General features: G+C 43.6%; 1 protein-coding gene across 2 annotated transcripts in view; it reads left to right on the top strand.

The window, feature by feature from the left end:
• Nucleotides 1-2572: 2572 nt before the first annotated feature.
• MYLK (myosin light chain kinase) overlaps nucleotides 2573-22758 on the top strand; it is a 263764-nt gene continuing 243578 nt past the window's right edge. The window contains exon 1 of one of the 2 annotated variants that reach the window (XM_057503366.1): nucleotides 2573-2720. The gene's annotated coding sequence lies outside the window, so the exon portion shown is untranslated. The remainder of the gene's footprint in view (nucleotides 2721-22758) is intronic. The other variant, XM_057503362.1, reaches the window with a different exon arrangement.

The following is a 22758-nucleotide window of genomic DNA, read 5'->3' as shown; positions in this document are numbered from 1 at the left end:
GTTAGCCAGAGACGGGTAAGATTCCTCAAGGGAGGAACAACCTAAGACAGGCGCAGTTGCAGGGGGGTCATCAGGTGAGAAATCGGGTATCAACAGAGGTTAGGCTTAGAACCTCACCCCCCCGTTCTGAGAGAAATCTTCTGCATACGTGTATGTTTTATTGCCCTTGTCTAGCTTGGATTAACACATAGTCTACAGGCACACACCTGATCATTTACATTTGCTCTCTTACAACACTAAACTATGTTTTCTACCTTTATCTTGTATCTACCTACCACTTCAGCATTTTATTAAAAATAATAATAATAAAGAGAGAAATGTGGTATCCACATATAAATCAAGTATAAAAATCAAATGAGTATTCATATTTGAACTGACTGTTTATAGTTCATAATGCATGAGCAAAACCGAAGGTTTCTGTGATGGCTGCCCTTGTACTGTTCACCTTGTAAGAACTTATTCACTATGTAAGAATTTGTTCTCCATGTAAGAACTTGTTTGTTATGCCTCAGAAGATTGGAGACTGACAAAAATTAGGCTTGGGGTGTATTAATGATTGTGCATTGAGCATTGACTCCCCTATACAGAATTTTATTGTTGTTAACAACCATTTGATCAATAAGTATGAGAGATGCCCTCACAAAAAAAAAAAAAAAAAGTATACACTTCCAATGGTAAAATAATAAGTAACCAGGATGTAATGAATATAGTCGAGATATTGTAACAGCTTGGTATGGTGATAGCTGGTACCTAGAATTGTCATGTATATAAATGTTGAATCACTATGTTGTACACCTGAAACTAATGTAATATAATACCGTGTGTCAACTACCCTTCAATAAAAAAATAATTATCTACATAAAAAAAAAAAAAAGTTGCAGTTCTCAGAATGTGGGCACTCTACAGGTCAAAAGGCCTAAAATCTTCCACAGATAATTATAGCAAAAGACTTAAAAGGCACACCAACTTAAAAAAAAAATGGGCAAAATGCATTTGGGAGATAATACTGTAAAGAAACTAGCAAAAGTGATTATATAAAAACCAGGCTGGTGACTACTTTACTTTTGGGAAGAGGGAGAAAGGGGCCTGTGATTGGGATGGGGCACATAGACTTCTGGGGTGGCTGGCAGAGTTCTGTTTCACCTGGGTGATGACTGCAAGGACGTCTCACAATTCAAGTGAAGAGATCAAGAAACTACAAAATATTTCATATCAGGTGCAAACTAAGTATCGGGCAAGACACAAAAAAAAAAAAAGAAAGGAAGAAAGAAAAGAAAAGAACTTCAAGAGATTCAAATGAGAGATTCTTCACACATACAACAAAGAAAAGATGTCAGAGAAATCCTGCAGCTAAAGTTTCAGAGCTGGAAGTTGCCTGAAAAAAATTCCCATGGAGACTCTTCATTTTACAGATTAGAAAACTGCGGCCCAGAGACAGTGTCTCATGTAAGCTCTACAAAGCTCGCACCAGCACCAGGTTTAACACCCAGGTCTCCCAATCTGGGGCTTTTCCCACCACACAGACTTGGCTATCTTTACATTTTAATTCTTTCTCTCCTCCCTTCCCTCCCGTCCTCCTAGCCCTTTCCCTTCCTTCCTCCCTCCCTCCCGCTTCCCTCTCCTCCTCTTCGTCTCTCCCTCTCTCCCTCTTACTCTCCCCTCGCCTCCCTCTCCCTCTCTCTCTTCCTTTTATTTCTTTATTGCTTTCTGCTCTCCCTCCCTCCCTCTTGCCTCTCCTTGATCTGGCCGACTGTGGGTTAAGTAGATCATTCTTGCACGTTTGGTGTTAACAGTAACTGTGTCCTAAGCGCTTTACCTGCCTATCTTATTGAAGCCTTATTTCTATGAGACACTTAGATAATCCCCATTTTAGAAATTAAAACAAAAATAACAAACGAATAATAGGGTAAGTAACTTGCCCCAAATTTTGCAGCTAGAAATTAAGGGGTAGTAGTTACCAATCCAAGACTCGTATTTTTAAGGACTGTGTTATCCTGCCTATGCAAGTTTGTATTTATGCATTTATTGAACGAAATTGCACGTAACTTGTTCTGATTTTGCAAGTGAGCGAATTAAGTTTTTCATGACTGTTCAAAAAACAAAATTGTATCCGTTGAGGAATCTACTCAATTCGTTCGTTTTGGTCGCCACATCAAAGGAAATTTTAGAAGTTCACCCTGCGTTTTTCCAGTGTGTGGTCTTCTTTTGTCCTGCACCGAGCGCTCTTCCAGGCGACAATACAAAACAAGCCGAGAAAACACCAGGACCGCCACCAGTCCCGTGCACCAGGAGGAGATGGGGCGGTGCCGGGGAAGGCCAGGCGACCCGCCCCGGGCGGTGGGTTCCGCTCGCGGTCCTCTGCTCCCGACTCCAGGCAGAGCGAGGGTGGGCGTGGCGGGAACTGCGGTCCATTCCCTGAGCGCTATGCAAATGTAATGCAAATCAGCGCGTGTGAGCCCGAGTCGGCAGTCCGCGGCCGGACCCGAGCGCCGGCTCCCGCTCGCACGCGCGCGCGTCGGGTCCTGGTTCTCCTACTTGCTCGCGCTCTCGCTGGGCCGCTCCCCCCTGTCCCGCCCCGCCCGGGACGTGCCTGGCGGGCTCCCCGCGCCGCGCGGTCGCAGCCAGCGGCGGAGAGAGCGCGAAGCCCGGGCTGCGCGCCTGCGGCCCGGGCGCCCCTCCGAGCTCAGTGCCTCGGTTCCCGGGCCGCCTTCACTGCGCAGGTGAGTGAGCCCGACCCCCGCTTTTGTCCCCGCCGGCCCCCGGGAGTCACGCTCCGAAGGGGGTTTGGGGGTCGGAACCCTCCCTGGAAGCACGCCCTTGCCGCTTGTGTTGGAGAAGGACTACGTGCGGCACGGAGTTGGGAGGGGGGCGTAAGGGGACGTCCCCTGCGACTCTAGGCAGCCGGGCTTTCCTTTGGGTAAGTGAGGTATTTGGGACAGGGATGCTGTTGTCTCTGCAGGCGTCCTTCGAAGGGGATGCCTTTGATCTGAAGGGTGCGAATCTCCACTAGCCCCCTTGGAAATAGGTGGGCTCCTCCTTGCTCACCAGGCCCTTGCAGGTGGACTCGGGGTGCCACGTGAAGGTCCTTTCAGCCCAAATATGAGTCTGGGAAGGTGAGGCAGGGTAGTTGGCCACGGCGTCCCAGGCAAAACTGCGGCGTCAGGTGTTGCACTTTTGTTCTTACTCCCAGCTCTTAAGTTCTCCTGCTCCTCGTCCTTCGCTTCAACCCGGGCTCTGTGGTTGCGGGAAGCAGATCATTGAGGCTAGAAAGTTTTGATAAACTTCATCCTGGGAGGTGTTAGTTGTCAATGGTAGAACTCCTTCCTGGAACTTTGGTCTAGTAACACCCTTCAAGACCCAAATGGCTGAATTTTTAGGAGTGGTATTACAGATGCAAAGATGGGCTGATTGGGGAGCTTTTCTAGGATTTTTTTTTTGTTAAGGGATGCACCCTCTATACCCAAGGAAGAAATACGCAGATCCTTTGGGGCCTCGAAGGAGTAAAATAGCTATTGCAGTTCCTGGAGTTGGGTGGGTGTCCAGGCACATCTGGGCGGTGGGCGTGGTGATAGGTCTCAGACCACTGGTTTTCACCATCGCTTCTCCCCACAAGTGCAGAGTACATGCAGAGTCCCTACTGCACTCATCCCCTGCCCCCAGCCTTTGGGTGCCTGCCCTAGAGCTGCATCTACCTTCCAGGAAGGGCTGCTGAGGACCATTTCGGGAATCCCTCACACTTTAAAGCATCAGGTATCCACAATGTAGGTCTCTGGGGGAAGTGTAGGTGATTCCGGTAACCTTATTGGGTTCCTAAAAGGCAAGTTAGGTTCTAGTAAGATAGTTTTTGTTTGCTTTACTTTCTTTCCCTCTTCCTGGCTATGTTTTCTTTTCTCTTAAATGTTTGACCTCCTTCCCTTCTCTTCTTTGAGCCTGTTTTAGGCTCTTTCCTTGCCATGCACACTGAGGGACCTGTGCAAGGATACGCTGCTGGCAGCACAGTGTTCTAGGTCAGCTTGAAATGCTCCCTTCTGGTGCCCAGACTGAGGTTCCCCCTTTGTCTCCCACCCTCTTTGGGCCAAAGCAGGCAAGAGTCTGGGCAGAGAGTGGCGGGTCAATGGGTGTTGTTGGGTAGTGGGTGCTCTGGGGACTTGCACAAGAGCCTTTTCACAGGGCTATGCATGCCTGACCCTCATTCACTGACGATACAAAAGGATGCTGGTCCTCACACACCAGTAGGCATGAGCTTGGAGAACCACCCCACCGTGGTAAAGGATTTTTGCTGGCCCATCCTCCCTGTTTGGTTTCTTTTGTGCTGTAACTGGCTGGCGGAGGAGAGGGGTAGCTGGAGCCTTGGAGTAGTTTTTCTTTGTATAAGGTTTGCTGACCTCCTCATCAGGAGACGGTTTCTCCTGGGGCTAGATCTCAGGTGGGACATGTACAGAGCCAGCTAAGCCCTTGGGAAGTTTCTGGTCTAATATAACTAGTAAACTTAGGTGAACCCACCTGCTGCGTGGAGCTTAATAGACAAACAGATACCAACACTCCAGGTCAGGACCCCTGGGCCAGCAGTTGCAGGGGAGTCGGCTGGGATGGCTTGTCAGAAAATGAGGCTGGCCCCAGATGGTGCAGAAGGAAGAGGGGCCCTTGCAGTGGCAAAAGTGGGGAAAAGGTCTTGATCCTGGCTGGGAGGTCTTCACCAGCCTCAGAGAAATAGATTGTGAATGCTCTGGGGTCAGTGTACACTCAGTTTAAAAGAATGACCTCTTGCTTTTCTCCCCATAATATGAGTCTAAAGTCTGTGAAATGTAACTTAGTTGGTTTCTTGGCTCCTTGCCTTTTAGGAAATCAAGAGGTGGTAATTTGAGAATGCAGCCCAGCTTGGGCCAGGGGTCCAGAGACCTCATGAACATGTGGAGTCTTACTTAGTACCTTTCTGAGAACAACACTCGGTATTCTGGAAGTATACACCAAGGCCACTTGGAAGCCTAACCATCCTTCCCCCATTTCAAACCATCACATGTAGGTTAGGAAATTGTTCATTCTTAAAAGCTTCCTGTCCTACCCTCTCTGTAAATGTAGAGAAATTTGGAAAATAAGCCTTAGAAATCTGTTACCTTTCCCTATAGAAGACATTGTCCTCTCCCAATTTGACTGTTGTGTCATTTTCCTCTGACAGATAGAGGGTATACCCAGGGGATCTTGCTTGCATGGACAACGTATGAGTGGACACTTGGGTGGCATTTGGACTCAGAATAAAGGAACCATCCAGCAGTAATCCAGAATGAGGACATCAAAAATTTCACTGGGATAGGCTCCCATTATATGTGACTTCTGGCCTCCAGCCTTAGGAGCATGCTGGGCTGGGGTCTGCTGTGCAAGCCACTCACCTCTCCCACCTGTGCCATTCCACAGGTGAATTCTCTGAGTTTTGGCTTCATACTCTTCTGTTTGGTTGAAGCGCATGGGCTGAGCAAATGCAGTTCTTCTTATGCCCTCAAGGTGGGCCGACCTCAGTGTTTGTCACTACAGTACAGCAAGTGCATCCCTCCTGCTTCGGAGGCACCTGGTGGCGCAGGTTGCAGCCCTTGCGAATGGACAGTGACAGCCTGCCCAGTGGGGTGGGGGCAGGAAGAGGGCCAGTAAGAATGGCTCCCTGCTAGTAGCCAGGGGGAATAACGCTGATTTCCAGATGCTCACGCCCTTATTTTCATTGTCTTCCTGCTCAATTCCCTCAGTGTCTGAGGGTGAATGTTCCCAGTGGGTACCCCACTAGAGAGCTGTGCGAGTTTTTGTGTAGATCCGGCTTCTCAAATTTCCCAGCATTGCACCCACCCCTCTCTGTTGATGCTTCTGTTCCCTTTCTCCCCTCCCCTCTTCTCTTGGGTCCTGAGTGCAGAGCCCTCTGGAGACAAAAGAAAAGGGATGAGGAGAGATTTCCTTTTCTTTCACATCTGCTTGATTCCCCACCCCCTGGCTCTGGGCCCCCAATCTGATGCTAATTTGTTAATCCAGGGCCTTTCAAGTTATTTCTCACAATCTTTTAGGAACCAAACACCTACAGTTCTGAGCTGTCATAGTTGAGGATGCTGTTTATCTTCTTTGTTTCCAGACAGAGTAGCTCCCCTTCAGATTTCTGGCTGGTGGAAGTGGCACGAGGGTAGAGGGTGATCTGTGTGTTACTCTTGGGTTTAGAGCCATTCTGTTCACGTACTGGCTGGATTGGATGTTCTTTGGCATGGTATTTAACCCCTAAGAGTGGCTTCCGTTTCCTCATCTGACAATGAGAGTGGTTATAAAAATTAAATGCATATGTAAATATAAAGAGGCACAGAAGGAAAAGCTAATCCTATACATATTGGGTAGTGTTGTTCTCTATGTCTGTGGAATAACTACATATATATATATATATATATCAGCCAATAAACATTGATTACAGACCTGCCCCCCATCTAGCCCTGCGGAGGATTATGAAACAAAGGTACTATTCCTAAGAGACTCTGGGCATGTATAGGGAAACAACTAACACACATGAAGTAGTTAGAAAACAAGGACAAGTTCCGTGGTACCGACTCAATTAGGGAAACTAAGAGTGGCAAGAAAAATTCAGGCTTGGAGTGGTCAGGAAAGGCCTCGAAGGCAAGAAGGTGGGCATGAGCAGGACCCTGGAGGGAGGTTGGACTCTAGCAGGAGAGAGGTACATGGAAACACTTGGCTTTAGTGTCCAGAAACTCCAGCTCTTGATTTGTTGGAAACTGGTGAAAATACGTTGGACCCTGTGGTGAGCTGTCAGCCCGCTTGTCCTGAGATTTATTTTGAGGGTGGTTTTCATTCTGGGCTTGTCTTTTCTTTACTGCCCAGAATATTTCTGGAACAATTAAAAAAAAATTTTTTATGCTGAATCAAAAATAATGAGAAGCAAATCTACAGAGTGAAAGCACAGTCCCGTGGAAGACTTCTGGATTCCTGGGGTTGTTGGGCAGCTGCGTCTGGGGAGGTCTCTCCTTGTGCTCTAGGCGAAACCTTAGCCTGGACAAGAGAGGGTTCTTGACTCTAATCTAGAAACAATTCTTTAACAGGTTGGACTGGTGTAGGTAAGGAAGGAATTCATTAAAGTGAGAGTAGCAGCAAATGGCAGCAGCCATGAAGGTAGCAGACAGCAAGGAAGAACAGAGGGAGGAAATGGAAGTTAATTGAACTCCTGATTGACATAGGGCAGATCCCTTGCCAACCCCTGAAGCCAGAGTCACCTGGTGTCCAGTGTCCACTTGGATCTGCATGACATGGGGACTAAGCCCCTGCCACCTCAGGATTTTGGGGAGCCACAGAGCACTGGGTTAAGTGGGATTATGTTCTGAGAACTTCCCGAAGCAAAGAAAGGAGCTTTTCGTACAGGCTACTAAAAAGCATGATTGAACAGCTACAGTCCTGTCTAGGTCACCCAGGTGATGGGAACTTGTGAGCCCAAATCAGAGCTCTTAGTAGTTCCTCCCTACTTCTGAAATAGAAGAGAGAGTGAAGACTAGTGCTTAAGTATAGAAAATTGAGTGAAATAGTGAAGTAACAAAGATGCTTATCACTGGAAGAGCACAGAGACAAAATGCAGTAAGTTGGCTAGTGAGAAGTCTTTTAGGTAAGGCAAAGTACACAATCGAAGAAAGGGGAGTTCATGCAACCTCAAAGAGGAGGCATGCTTAAGGGCACAGGATTCTGACTTTAAAGGCTTTCAAGAATGGGACAAAGGGCAGGGTGATAGGGGGCAGCATAGTCTTGACATGTGGTCTCATGATGTCCATCTTCCGTGAGAGACATGGCATTATCCATAGTCAGTCCTCTAGATACTCTGTCAGATAAATGTAAGGAATTTCTTAATCCTGTTCTTTTCCATGATAGTGGTTACCCTCAAGCAGTGGGAGCGTATCATTTAGTACTACTTGCCCTGCCTTAAGATAGGGTAGGTTATTGGCTGATTACTATAAACTATGTTAGGAATTTTACCTTCTAACTCCCTGGTTTTTAAAATGGAATCTTAGCATTAAGATGGAGTCTCTTCTGTTCTTACTACACTATTTATATCTTGGCATTTTTCATCATAGGCAGGAAAAATTAACCGTGGTGCTTGTCCCACGTCCCTGCCCTACCTCACTAGGGCTTTATCCAACTCCCACTCCCCACACCAGGTTCGTTTATTGTAGCCCATTTCTTCGTTCTGAACTGGCATGCAGTGGGTGGAATGAGACCAGACCACCTGATGCCTGCATTATACTGAGGTGGAAAACCTGGTCTAAGGGGCCAAGTGATCGGGTAGCAGAACAGAAACAGCCAGTCTTATCACCCCACTCTGATGGAACATGGTGATGGGGTGCCACGGCTGACCTTCTCCAGAGGAATGGTTGCAGATTGGTTCCATCATCTGCTCTACCTGGGGCTCCAGAGTCTTAAAGACTGTCCTCTTTAGCCTGAGGGTGCCCTGAGGAGCAGGGATGAGTATTTCTTCCTTTATCTGGCCTGTGATCACTGTTATCTGTCTGCTGCCAGGGCCCCTGGGTATCCTTTGTCTGCCCCTGCAAATTCTACCCACCTTAAAGTCCTAGCCCCCACTCTACCTAATATCCAGACTCAATGCCTATGGCTGACACTGTGTTCTGGGACTGCCTTGACTCTGGGATGCACCATCCTTCACAGGAATTCCCTTCCTTATGAACAGTTCAAGACTCTGGCCATCTCCAACTGACCCTGGTGGGAGGCTATTCTCATTTCCTTTAGCTAGCTTTGGTGGTGTCTTCTGAGGCTGGGTGGAAAACCAGGAAGAAGCCAGGGTTTGGAGTTAACGTCTGTCCAGGTCTCTGCATGTGCTTCTGTAAATGGAGCCTCTCTTCTCTGCGGAGGCTGAGGAGGCTGTGGGCGGAAGAGCAAGTGCTTGGTAATTTTTACTGTGGTGAGGTTGTAAGCCCTGGTGTCCCACTAGACGAAGTTCCTGAAAGGAAAGGTCATGGTTCACCTTCGCGTCCTTACTCTTAGCTTAGTAAGTGTACACCTAGTACCTGACATAGCACAAGTGATTGAACATCTCAGTTGAAGGACTGGCTAGTAGGCGAGTAGAAGTGCTCTACGGGGTTCTAAGGGATTTCCCGTGTACTGCTCCATGAGAAGGCACTTTGCACTTGTCTGCCTAACTTCTCCAATTACGTCTTCTTTGTGGTTAGGTATAATCAATCTAATTTTTCTCCTGAACTTTATGCATTTTCCAGCTGAGTACTAAGCCTATTCATAGAATGTGCCTAAATTGGACTATTCCTACCTTTCTCCATTTTCCAGGTTAAGTTCCTATTTATTATTTCCTTTATCTTTCTTTTGGTATCATTAAGCATCATGAGCAACATTGTGGTTACTAGACTCCCCCCATTAACAAGTCCCCACCACATACTCCATTCCAGTCACTGTCCATCAGCGTAGTAAGATGCCATAGAATCACTACTTGTCTTCTCTGTGCTATACTGCCTTCCCCATGCGCCCCTACATTATGTGTGCTAATCATAATGCCCCTTTTTCCCTCTTATCCCTCCCTTCCCACACATCCTCCCCAGTCCCTTTCCCTTTGGTAACTGTTGGTCCATTCTTGGGTTCTGTGAGTCTGCTGCTGTTTTGTTCCTTCAGTTTTTGCTTTGTTCTTATACTCCACAGATTACTGAAATCATTTGATACTTGTCTTTCTCTGCCTGGCTTATTTCACTGAGCATAATACTCTGTAGCTCCATCCATGTTGTTGCAAATGGTAGGATCTGTTTTCTTCTTATGGCTGAATAATATTCCATTGTGTATATGTACCACATCTTCTTTATCCATTCATCTACTGATGGACACTTAGGTTGCTTCCATGTCTTGGCTATTGTAAATAGTGCTGTGGTAAACATACGTGTGCATATGTCTTTTTGAAACTGGGCTTCTGCATTCTTAGGGTAAATTCCTAGGAGTAGAATTCCTGAGTCAAATGGTATTTCTATTTTGAGTTTTTTGAGGAACCTCCATACTGCTTTCCACAATGGTTGAACTAATTTACATTCCCACCAACAGTGTAGGAGGGTTCCCCTTTTTCCACATCCTCACCAACATTTGTTGTTGTTTGTCTTTTGGATGGTGGCAATCCTTACTGGTGTGAGGTGATAACTCATTGTGGTTTGAATTTGCATTTCTCTGATGACTAGTGATGTGGAGCATCTTTTCATGTGCCTGTTGACCATCTGAATTTCTTCTTTGGAGAAGTGTCTGTTCAGCTCCTTCCCATTTTTTAATTGGCTAATTTGCTTTTTCTTTGTTGAGGTGTGTGAGCTCTTTATATATTATGGCTGTCAACCCCTTATCGGATATGTCATTTATGAATATATTCTCCCATACTGTAGGATGTCTTTTTGTTCTACTGATGGTGTCCTTTGCTGTACAGAAGCTTTTCAGCTTGATATAGTCCCACTTGTTCATTTTTGCTTTTTGCTTTTCTTTCCCTTGCCTGGGGAGATATGTTCATGAAGACGTTGCTCATGTTTATGTCCAAGAGATTTTTGCCTATGTTTTTTCTAAGAGTTTTATGGTTTCATGACTTACATTCAGGTCTTTGATCCATTGCAAATTTACTTCTGTGTATGGGGTTAGACAATGATCCAGTTTCATTCTCTTACATGTAGCTGTCCAGTTTTGCCAGTACCAGCTGTTGAAGAGGCTGTCATTTCCCCATTGTATGTCCATGGCTCCTTTATCATATATTAATTGACCATATATGTTTGGGTTAATATCTGGACTCTCTATTCTGTTCCCTGGGTCTGTGGGTCTGTTCTTGTGCCAGTACCAAATTGTCTTGATTACTGTGGCTTTGTAGTAGAGCTTGAAGTTGGGGAACAAGATCCCCCCTGCTTTATTCTTAATTCTCAGGATTGCTTTGGCTATTCAGGGTCTTTTGTGGTTCCATATGAATTTTTGAACTATTTGTTCCAGTTCATTGAAGAATATTGTTGGTATTTTGATAGGGATTGCATTGAATCTGTAGATGGCTTTAGGCAGGGTGGCCATTTTCCCAATATTAATTCTTCCGAGCTAAGAGCATGGGATGAATTTCCATTTATTAGTGTCTTCTTTAATTTCTCTTAGGAGTGTCTTGTAGTTTTCAGGGTATAGGTCTTTCACTTCCTTAGTTAGGTTTATTCCTAGGTATTTTATTCTTATTGATGCAATTGTGAATGGAATTGTTTTCCTGATTTCTCTTTCCGCTAGTTCATCGTTAGTGTATAGGAATGCAACAGATTTCTGTGTATTAATTTTGTATCCTGCAACTTTGCTGAATTTAGATATTCTAGTAGTTTTGGAGTGGATTCCTTAGGGTTTTTTATGTACGATACCATGTCATCTGTAAACAGTGACAGTTTGACTTCTTCCTTGCCAATCTGGATGCCTTTTATTTCTTTGTGTTATCTGCTTGCCAGGGCTAGGACCTCCAATACTATGTTAAATAACAGTGGGGAGAATGTTCATCCCTGTATTGTTTCCAATCTCAGAGGAAAAGCTTTCAGCTTCTCGCTGTTCAGTATGATGTTGGCTGTGGGTTTATCATATATGGCCTTTATTATGTTGAGGTACTCTTCCTCTATACCCATTTTGCTGAGAGTTTTTATCATGAATGGATGTTGAATTTTGTCGAATGCTTTTTCAGCATCTATGGAGATGATCACATGGTTTTTGTCTTTCTTTTTGTTTATGTGGTGGATAATGTTAATGGATTTTCGAATGTTGTACCATCCTTGCATCCCTGGGGTGCATTCCACTTGATCATGGTATATGATACTCTTGATCTATTTTTAAATTCAGTTTGGTAATATTTTGTTGAGTATTTTTGCATCTATGTTCATCAGGGATATTAGTCTGTAGTTTTCTTTTTTGGTGGTGTCTTTGCCTGGTTTTGGTATTAGAGTGATGCTGGCTTCATAGAATGAGTTTGGAAGTATTCTCTTCTCTTCTATTTTTTGGAAAACTTTAAGGAGAATGGGTATTATGTCTTCTCTAAATGTCTGATAAAATTCAGGTGTGAATCCATTGGGTCCGGGATTTTGTTCTTGGGTAATTTTTTGATTACCAATTCAATTTCATTTCTGGTAATTGGTCTGTTTAGACTTTCTGTTTCTTCTTGGGTCAGTCTTGGAAGGTTGTATTTTTCTAGAAATTTGTCCATTTCTTCTAGGTTATCCAGTTTGTTAGCATATAGATTTTCACAGTATTCTCTAATAATTCTTTGTTTTTCTGTGGTGTCAGTCGTGATTGTTCTTTTCTCATTTCTGATTCTGTTTATGTGTGTTGATTCTCTTTTTTTCTTAATAAGTCTGGCTAGGGGTTTATCTGATTTGTTTATTTTCTCAAAGAACCAGCTCTTGGTTTCATTAATTTTTTTCTATAGTTTTATTCTTCTCAATTTATGTATTTCTTCTCTGATCTTTATTATGTCCCTCTTTCTGCTGACTTTGGGCCTCATTTGTTCTTCTTTTTCTAGTTTCAATAATTGTGAATTTAGACTGTTCATTTGGGATTGTTCTTCCTTTTTTAAAAAGGCTTGGGTTGCTATATACTTTCCTCTTAGAACTGCCTTCTCTGCGACCCACAGCAGTTGGGGCATTGTGCTGTTGTTTTCATTTGTCTCCATGTATTGCTTGATCTGTGTTTTAATTTGGTCATTGATCCGTTGATTATTTAGGAGTATGTTGTTAAGCCTCCATGTGTTTGTGAACCTTTTTGTTTTCTTTGTACAATTTATTTCTAATTTTATACCTTTGTGATCTGAGAAGGTATAAATTTTCATATTAGTGTCAACAGATTGATCATTTCCATCTTCTCTTAGCCACTAACCTTATGAAGATGAATATGTTAATGTGAAGGCAACAGGTTGTTTCATTGTGTGTGGAGGAAGGGGGCCATTACCCTGTAACTTGCCTCTTACTACTACCAAAAGCTTCTGTCTTCACAGCAGGGCCTCCTGGTGGGCATGGTGCAATTAATGCAATCATTACTGATTTTACCCCCTGGCATTTCAACCAGTGGTGTTCTAGGGAGTTCTCAGGCTTTTTGGGGGTGATTGGGCAGCCACCTAAGGCACCAGGTGGTTGTAGGTGACTGCAGCTGCTCTGCCTCTCCTCCCCTCAGATGTTCTGGTTAGCCCAGGAGAGAATCCCTTCATTTACTTTCTTATTGCTATTGTGGGTGACCAGACCTTCATTAGCTCACACTTGAAGTATTAACTACAGCCTCTGTTGCATAAATACATTTTGCACATGAATGCTTTGTTAATCTTAAGGCCCAATCTCAATGTATCACCCCACCTTCAGAGACCTTCAATGGCTCCCTGCTTCTTACAGGAAAACATTAGTCTGAAGTTCAAGGACCTCCATGATCTGACGTCCAAGTCAACAAGACTTGTTAACTTATTTTTCTTGACTTTCTGCCCATGAGTTTACCCTCTCCTGGAATATTTTTCACTTGTCTCTTTGACTGGCAAGTCATTCTGTCCTTGAACTGTTTGTTGAAGGACTGAATTAAGTTGCTAATACCTGTCAGACACTGCCTGAACATGGAGGCTGCCTGTAACCAACTCAGCTTCAGGTTCTCGTCCTTGTTTGAACTTCTGTAGCAATTAGTCCCTGCAAAATTCTTTTGATAGTGACAAGTGACATATTATTATGGAATGTTTTTATCTTTTGTGTTATTTTTTCCTAAAATTTTATATCTATAACTGCACTGAAAAAACTACAAGGGAAGGACATGCCTAGTGCTTCTGTTTCCTCAAAGCAATGGTTCCAGAACCAGCTGATAACAGAATCCCTTTGGGAGCCTTGTTTCCTAAATAATCCATGCCTCCCAGTTCCCAGCTCAGACTACCAGGTGGGTTCAGGGAATCTCTGTTTTTACAAAGCTCCCCAGGTTTTTTTCATGTCAACCAGATGGGAATCAATCTTGATTGTTTTTTTTCATTAATTACATAATGTGTATTATTCTGTGATTTGTGTATTAAGAGGGATTCTTTAAAATTAACAAAGATCAACTCAGGCTAGCTGAAGAGGAAAAAAAAGAAGGTAATAATTGTGTGTTAAGAAGGAGATGACTTTCCATGTTTTCTTGATTCCAAGGTACCATAGGTTACAAGATTCATATCACTTTATAGTTTCTCAGGCAAACAAACACTTCCTTTAATATACACAATTTTAGAAAATTTTCTAAGACAGATACAGTTCTGTCTTCCCCCAAAATAGCTGTGTGCATGTTTGTATTCAACTCTTCACCGCCTGAAGATCCTGGGAACCACTGATCTGCTTTCTGTTCCTATGATTTTGCTTTTTTCAGCATGCTATATAAATGGAGTCTTGCCAGTGGGTTTCAGCCCCAGGAAAATTAATTATAGATTCAATGTGACTAAAGAAATGACAGTAGAATGTTCTTGAGGTGAAAGGGTTATACCCGACTCTGTTTCCATAGTGGCAGGTGAATCACTAAAATCTCATCCATTCAGAGCGAGTCTACATGCAGCAAGCTGGTCTCTCCCTCTGGGCCCCTCTGCCCGCACAGCCATCCTCTGGGCCTCTCTGCCCTCATAGCTGTCCCACACAGCCATCCTCTGGGCTTCTCTGCCTGCACAGCCATCCCGCACACCATCCTCTGGGCCTCTCTGCCCTCATAGCTGTCCCACACAGCCATCCTCTGGGCTTCTCTGCCTGCACAGCCATCCCGCACAGCCATCCTCTGGGCCTCTGTCCTCAGGGCTGCCACCACTCCAGCCTCTGCTCTGCTCTCCTGCAGTCTTGCAGCCATGCCACCGTGTTGCCTAGAGCACTGGGCAGGGCTCTTTACATAGAGTCAATAATGATGTATTGCCCACATGTGTATAGTGAGCTAGCCAACCAGGGCCAGGTGAGAATCCTGGCCACAGGAACCTTCATTTTATCCACGTGGAGTTACATGGTATGTAGCCTTTTTAGTTTGCCTTCTTTCCCTTAGCACACTGTTTGAGATTCATCTGTGCTGTATCAGTAGGTTGTTCCTTCTTGTTGCTTAGAATTGTTTCATCAAGTGGATGTACTACAGTGTGTTTATTCAGCACAATTGGGGCTCAAGTTTGGGGTAATAATGAATAACTCAGTGTAAATATTAGTGTACAGGTTTTTATGTGAACATAGATTTTCGTTTCACTTGGGTAAATACCTAGGAGTGGAATTGCTGGGTGGTAGGGTAAGTGTATTATAATAAAATACCAAACTGTTTTCCTAAAGTGGCTGTACCATTATGCATTCCCACTAGCAGTCTATGAGGGGTATAGTTTCACATCCATGGCAGTGCTTATTATGAGCCAAAGTTTTTAATTTTAAATATTCTAACAGGTAGAGCTTTATCACTGTGGTTTTAATTTGCATTCCCTTAATGAATAGTGATGCTGAACATCTTCGTTATTTGGTTTGTCTGCTGTCTATATGTCTTCTCTGGTGAAGTATCTGTTTAAATATTTTGCCCAGGTTTTATTGGATTATTTCCTTGTGGTTAAGATTTGAGATGTAATGCTTTTTACATTCTAGACATGAGTCCTTTATCAGGTACATGTCTGGCAAACATTTTTTTGCTGTCTATGGCTTATCTTTTCATCTTCTTAGCAATGTCTATTACTGCAGAGCAGAAGTTTTTAATTTTAATGAAGAACAATTTATCAGTTTATTAAAATGTATTCTTTTGGTGTTGTGTGGATAAAATGAGAGTTCCTGTGGCCAGGATTCTCACCTGGCCCTGGTTGACTAGCTCACTGCACACCTGTGGGCAATACATGGCTGTTTACTCTATATAAAGAACTCCGCCCAGTGCTCTGGGCACGACACGGTGACACAGTGGCATGGCTGCAAGGCTTCAGGAGGGCAGAGCAGAGGACAGAAGCTCAGAGGATGGCTGTGCGGGACGACTGTGCTCGACCTACCGCTGGGAGAACAAGTCGGGTAATAAACCCTTTCACCCCAAAGAACATTTTGCTGTCAATTTCTTTGGTCACGTTGAATCCATAGCGAACTTGCCCAGGGCTGAAACCCGTTGGCAAGACATGTTATATCTAAACACTGTTTACCTTATAGGAAGCCATTAAGCACTTGCATTTGCCAGTACTTTCTTCACGATGTTTTATGGTTTTAAGTTTTATATTTACGTCTGAACCATTTTGAGTTATTTTTGATACCTGGTGCAAGGTATAAGATGCAGGTTCTTTTTTCATATGGATGTCCAATTATTCTACCACCATAACAAGAAGAATATCCTTCCCTTATTGAATTGCCTTTGTATTTTTATTGCGAATCAATTGTGCATATATGTGTGGGTCTGTTTCTGAGACTCTTCAGTTTCATTGTTTTATGTGTTTATCCTTTCAGCAATACCACTCTGTCTTGATTATTGTCGCTTTATATTGTAAGTTTTGAAATCAGAGAGTGTAAGATGTTCCTTTCAAAATTGTTTTGTCTATTCTATTTGTTTGCCTTTTATATATGTATATTTCAAAATCATCTTATTGATTTCTATAAAATCCTGCTTGGAGTATGATTGGTATTGTCTTGAATCTATAGATCAGTTTGGGGAGAACTGATATCTTAACAGTTTTGGAGCTTCCAATACAGAAAATGCTGTATCTCCATTTGTTTAGGTATTCTCTGATTTCTTCATAAATGTTTTTTAGTTTTTAGCATATAAATATCAAACACATTTTGTTAGATTTATAGCTATGTATTTCATATTTTTGGTGCAATTATAAATGGTGCTATTAGTAAAATTCTTTTTTCTAATTATTCATTGCTAGTACAGATAATACAATTGACTTGTTAATGGATTTTTAAAGATTTAAATCAGAGAATAAAGTGCAGCAAAATATGTGGCTACAGAATTTAGACAATAATATAATTAGTAAATAATTATTTGTAGCTAACCAATAAGTAAAAATATGTAATTTAAATAATTTAGGAGGCTGGGGCATAGAACCAATTTCCAGCCCTTGTTGCCTCTTATTTCCCTGAGCTTTTCTTTTTTTGCAATTGATTTGTGTACATTGATCTTATATCTTGTGACCTTTTTGGAGTCACTTACTAGCTCTTTTGTAGATTCTTGGAGATTTTCTACATAGATAATCACGTCATCTGTGAATAAAGACAGTTTTATTTTCACTTACTTTTTTTTGGTGTATGGTACTCCAGCATGATGTTAAGTAGGAGTGGTGAAGATTATTTACAAAATCAGACTGTAGAGATTGCTGCCCCCCTGCTTTAGTCTATTGATAAGCTGACTTATATTAATTGGTTTTCAAATGTTTAGGAAGCCTTACATTCCAGGAATAAGTTCCACTTGGTCATATTTTGTTAGTCTTTTTCTATATTGCTGGATTCAATTTGCTAACATTTTGTTGAGGCTTTTGTGTTTATGTTCATGAAGGATATTGGTGTAGTTCTCTTTTCTTGTAATGTCTTTTTTCTGATTTTGGTGTTGGTATTGATTGCCTCATAAAATGAGGCAAAAAAAATTCTCCTCTTCTATTTTCTATAAGAGTTTGTATAGAATTGTTATTATTTATTTGTTAAATATTTGGCAGAATTTGCCAGTGAAGCCATTTGAGCCTGGAGGGCTCTAAACACTTGTGGCTGGATGGAAACAAGTGTGTGCACTTGTTTGTTGTGCACTGGAAACAGGTTGTGCACACACAACCCTGGTGCCTCTGCTGAACTCCAGTTACGGTCCCCTCAGGGACTCAGGAAATGGACGGCGTTGTGGGGAGGAGTTGGGCCCAAGTGCTATCACTGCAGGCACAGGCTGAGCTCTCATTTTGGAGGCTATTTTGGAAACATGACTTAAGTTTGGTCTGTGGAGCAGTGCTTTCTAATTATTCTTTCCTTTTCTTGAGGGCTGTGGTTGGTACAATGGCTACTGGGCCCAAGAACTCAGGCATCCAGATGGCCAGTCCAGTGCTGGTATTCTAAAAGGGCTTGACTGACCCCTTTCCAGAGTCGAGGTCTCCTTTTAGAGAGGGGTGTGCCTGTGCGTGGGCGAGGTGGAGGAGGAGGTGTGGCTCCTGAGCGCTCTCATCTTCACGTCTGTGGTCAGCTGTGGGCTGACTACGTAGTACTATGGTGACAGTGCACCAGGCAGATTCTGTACAGGCAGATTTAAGGGTCTCAACTACTTTTCTTCTGATTAGGAAGGTCAGCTGTATGCTTGATGGTAAGGGTATGGGCTTTACAGCTAAAGACTTGGGTTTGAGTCACAGCTCAACAACTTACTAGATGAGTGACCCTGGGAAATTATTTAACTACTCTGAACTTTCATTCACTCTTGTCCAAAATGGAGAAGCTCACAACCTTCCAGCACTGTGCGGGTTACATTAAGCAACCCTACCCTCTCTTCAGGGCTAGGGGAGCAGAGGGGGGCTTTGAAGGGTATAAAGCAGGGAGTGCAGGCAAGTCTGTAAAGAAATGGAAACAACTGCAAACATGAGGGGAAAATCCATTAACGGACTAGAGTGTGGAGAGGGGTTATCAGTTAGAGAGAGGGGTAACTCAGGAGCTGAGGGCCTGATTCTGCTCTGGAGTAAGCAGCAGCCAACTGCCAGGTCTGGGTGATGCCTTGCACTGTTTGTTATTTTTGTTTTTTGTTATTCAGTCTGGTTCACTGGGATCAGAACGGGGTTGTGAGACTGTGCCAGACCCTGGGTAGAGGAACTGATTGCATAATTGCCTGGGATTTGATGGTGCTAGGCCCCTAGGACCTGGTGATAGTAACCCTCCTTTTACATGTTATAGACAGTCACTGCTGGCAAAACGTGTTCACCCCATCCTTAAAAAACCCAGTGAGGGAAGTGTACCTCTGTGCACTCTGGGGTCTCTGCTTTCCTCTTGCCAAGGTCCAGACCCCTGGGGACAGCTGTTAGGGGATGAGGCCCCCGCCTTTACGACAGAAAGTCAGTGATTTAAGGACAGTGCTGCTTTAGGCCTACCCCTGTCCTCCCTGTGGAGCAATCAACCAGGGCTTTTACTAGAGAGCTCCTTAAACTCATTGAATCAGGAATTAGATAGTTTCAATTAGTTCCAATATTGTTCCCTGAGATAATTTTATATTGTTGTATCTTAAAACACAGATCTGCTTGTAATATTCCTGGTTAAAGAACAATGTTAATCCTTTACTACATAAGAGGTAAAATTCTAACTGTTCAACTTGGCATGCAAAACAGGCTACAGTTTAGACTTCTGCCACATAGGATAATCAGTGTTATCACTGAGTGGCTCTAAGTACTTTTCATCTAGATAATGCTTTATAGTTGACTTAATGTTTTCACGCGTTTTGTATTCATTCTTTGTCAATTTTATGATATTATTCTTGTTCCCTTTTTATGGTCAATGTCCTCAAGCTTAGGGAAGTTAAAAAGAACTTGCCCAATCCCAATTTTACATGGCCTTAGTAAAGTCATGACTCCAAGCAGAGGGCATAAGATAGTGGTCACTTGCCATTTCCTAGCTGTGTGACCTTGAACAGGTTTCTTGATCTCTAAAACAGAGATAATACAGTTATGTCATAAACTCTTTGTAGGGGTTAAAGATAATCCAAGTGAGGTGCTTGGTGTAGTGCCTGCCATATAGTAAGGGCTCAGGAAATGTTAGGTGTTATTATGATACTGTTTTAACTGTTCCACAATTAATGTTTCCAGTTTTTGTTCCACTATTATGAGTAACACTGCTATAATTATTTTTGTCCAAAGAGTTTATTTTTTCTGTTGTGTTATTTCCTTGGATTATATTCCAAGAACAGCATTACCAGGTCGAAAGGTATGATCCTCTTTTGTTGTTTTGTTCCGTTTTGCCAAATAGCCTTTTAGTGTGATGATTCCCACTAAACAGGCTACTATTGGACCCATGAGAGTGATCTGTCGCCCATGGGTGGTATTCCCTGTGACCTCCAGTGCTTAATGAGGGCAAACAAACCAATAGATCCGAGACTGGTTGGAGCCAAACCTTCGAAAATAATAGGTTGGGCCTATAGTAAGACAGACCAAGCTGGGCAGCAAATTATACTGAAAACACTGGAAATGGCTTGCCTTATACCTGCTTTCTGCAGAGCTCAGTGGGAGGTCTTTACATGTGCATTGTAGGTAGGTACGAAGGAGTGGTATTGGGAGAGGTGGGAGCGGCTCCTGAACTGTGGACCTAAGATTGCAGAAAGACTATGGGAACGATGAGTGGCCCCAGACATTTTATGTAGGAGGATGTACTAGTTTCTTAGGGCTGCTGTAACGAAAGTACCGCAAACTGGGTAGCTTGAAACAACAAAAATTTATTCTTTCTCAACTATGGAGGTTAGAAGTGTGAAATCAAGGAGTCAGCAGGGCCGTCCTTCCTCTGAAGACTCTAAGAATACATCCTTGATTCTTCTGGCTTCTGACAGATGCTGGCACTCCTTGGCACTCATAGGCTTGTACATGCATTACTCCAATCTCTGCCTCCACCTTCATATGGCCTTCTCTCTATGTGTGCCTCTTCTTGAAAGGTTGCCAGTCAATGGTTAGGACCCTACTCTAATATGACTTCACCTTAACTTGATTACATCTGCAAAGACCCATTTACAAATAGTCACAGATTGGTTGGTGGGGGTTAGGGGTTTTCAACATGACTTTTTTGGAGAACGCAAGTCAACCCACAACAAAGGATCCAGAGAAAATGGAAAATGTCCATTTTCTGTATCACAGACTGCACTGTGGAGGGGATGCTCATGGAGGTGGTGTGGCGGTGGTAGTGCCACTGGTGGGAATGGCGGCCCTTGTCTGGGGCCAGTGCTGCTTCTACTCTTGGATTTATTCCCCTACCCCATCCACCCTGACAATTGGTTTCAGACTGTGTCTAGTGATGACTGATGTGGAGACTGGGTTGATGTAACCAATGAAAAAAGAGCTTAGTTACCAAGTGGTTTTCAAGGAGCCAGGGGAGAGTAGGAAGAACATGGGACGGGGCAGATATGCAGATCTTGTGTGAAGCCTTAGGCCATCTGGAACACGTGGCTTCAATTTCCCCCCTGAAGGATGAGGGTGAAACTGGATGGCTTCTTAGGGCTCTTCCTACTTTGGCATCATGTAACTATTATTTAAGAGGTAATATTTTAGAGAAGCTCAAGCTCCTTGACCCTAAAGATTGCTGTGAGGTCTGTCTAGGTGACGGGGTATGAGCAGTCGACAGGAGACAGGTGCCTAGTTGGGGACAACCAGAGGGGCTGGGTATTTCCCATCCCAGGCATCTCCAACAGGACTTTATTTAAGTCACCTTCTCCATGAAGTCTTCCCCGGCTACCCTCTCTCACACATCAGCCCCACCCCTGATTCATGCCCCCTCTCCTGGCTTTCATCTTTCTCCTTATATGTAACCCCTATCCAACATGGTTTGTATTTCACTCATTTGTCTCACTTATTGTCTGCTTTCTCCCTTAGATGGTAAGCAACTGGAGTACAGGGATTTTTTCTAACACTATAGCACTAACTGTCATATATTAGGTACTCAATACATATTTGTTGAATGTTGAATAAATGAAGGTATTACTAACTTGACAAGTGGAGTAAGATTTTAAAAGGGGTGGCAGCTATAATCTTTGAGGAGTGTTGCTCTTTGTTGGCTCCGGACTCCCTGCCTGGACTGCCGTAAGTAGCACCTGTTTTTGAAGGTCTTGTTCCAGTTCTCCATCCAGTTAAAAAAATGTCCCTAATCTCAACAGCATAAAAAACAGTCATATTATTATGCTCAGGAGTTCTGTGGGTCAAGAATTTGAATAGGACATGGTAGGTTTGACTTGAGAAGACTTGAATGGCTTGGGTGACTCAAATGTCTAGGAGCTGGAATCATCTGGAGGGGTCTTCACTCACAATCTGGTGCCTAGGCTGAGCTGACTTGGAGGCTGGGCTCGGCTGGGGCACCTGTAGCCAGAGTTCCTACATGTGCCCTCTTCATGTGGCTTGAGCTTCCTCACAGCACATGGAAATACAGAAATTCTTTGCTACAGTCACCAAGAGGGAGTGTCCCCAGGAGATTTGGAGAACAAGCATTCCATGAGAGCCAGACGGAAGCTGGTCTATTATCTGACCTCAGAAGTCACATAGTATCACTTTCATGGTATTCTGTTGGTCAGAGTCACAAACCTGCCCAAATTTAGGGAACATAGATTCTCCCCACCTTGATGGGAGGAATGTTAAAGATTTTTGAGGCCATGTTTTAAAATTGTCACAGGCATCTCACCAGCCTCCCACTGGAGTAAGCCTTGAGTGAAATTTCTGGTACTGCTACCTTCAGACCAGGACTTACTGTGAATTATGACTTTGCTTCTACCTTACTGTCACTGAATCTCTTCAGGGTAGGGGATCAGGTCCTGTCATTTTACCTCTTTTGCAACCCCTAGCAGGTAATCTGGTACATAGTAACTACTTAGCAAGTGAGTTAAGGAGTGAAGGAATGAACAAATAAACAAAAGGAGTAATAGATGCATTCTGCACTTGCACCGCACTGCTGAATGTCTGGGAGGCGCTGACTCTCATATGTATCAAGGCCAGAGTTTTGTGACCAGCTTCTGGTCATATGTTGAAATGCTAAGACCTGTGGCTGGGCCTCTGGCCACCCAGGCATAGATTCGTGTGGAGGAAAGGGTGTGGAAATGGGAGGTACTGTGTCAGGGATGAGCAGTTGTCTGGTTTGACTGTAG

This window comes from Manis pentadactyla, chromosome 1 (genome assembly GCF_030020395.1).
Source record: "Manis pentadactyla isolate mManPen7 chromosome 1, mManPen7.hap1, whole genome shotgun sequence".
Lineage (NCBI taxonomy): Eukaryota > Metazoa > Chordata > Mammalia > Pholidota > Manidae > Manis > Manis pentadactyla.
This window is presented reverse-complemented; position numbering and strand designations above follow the sequence as displayed.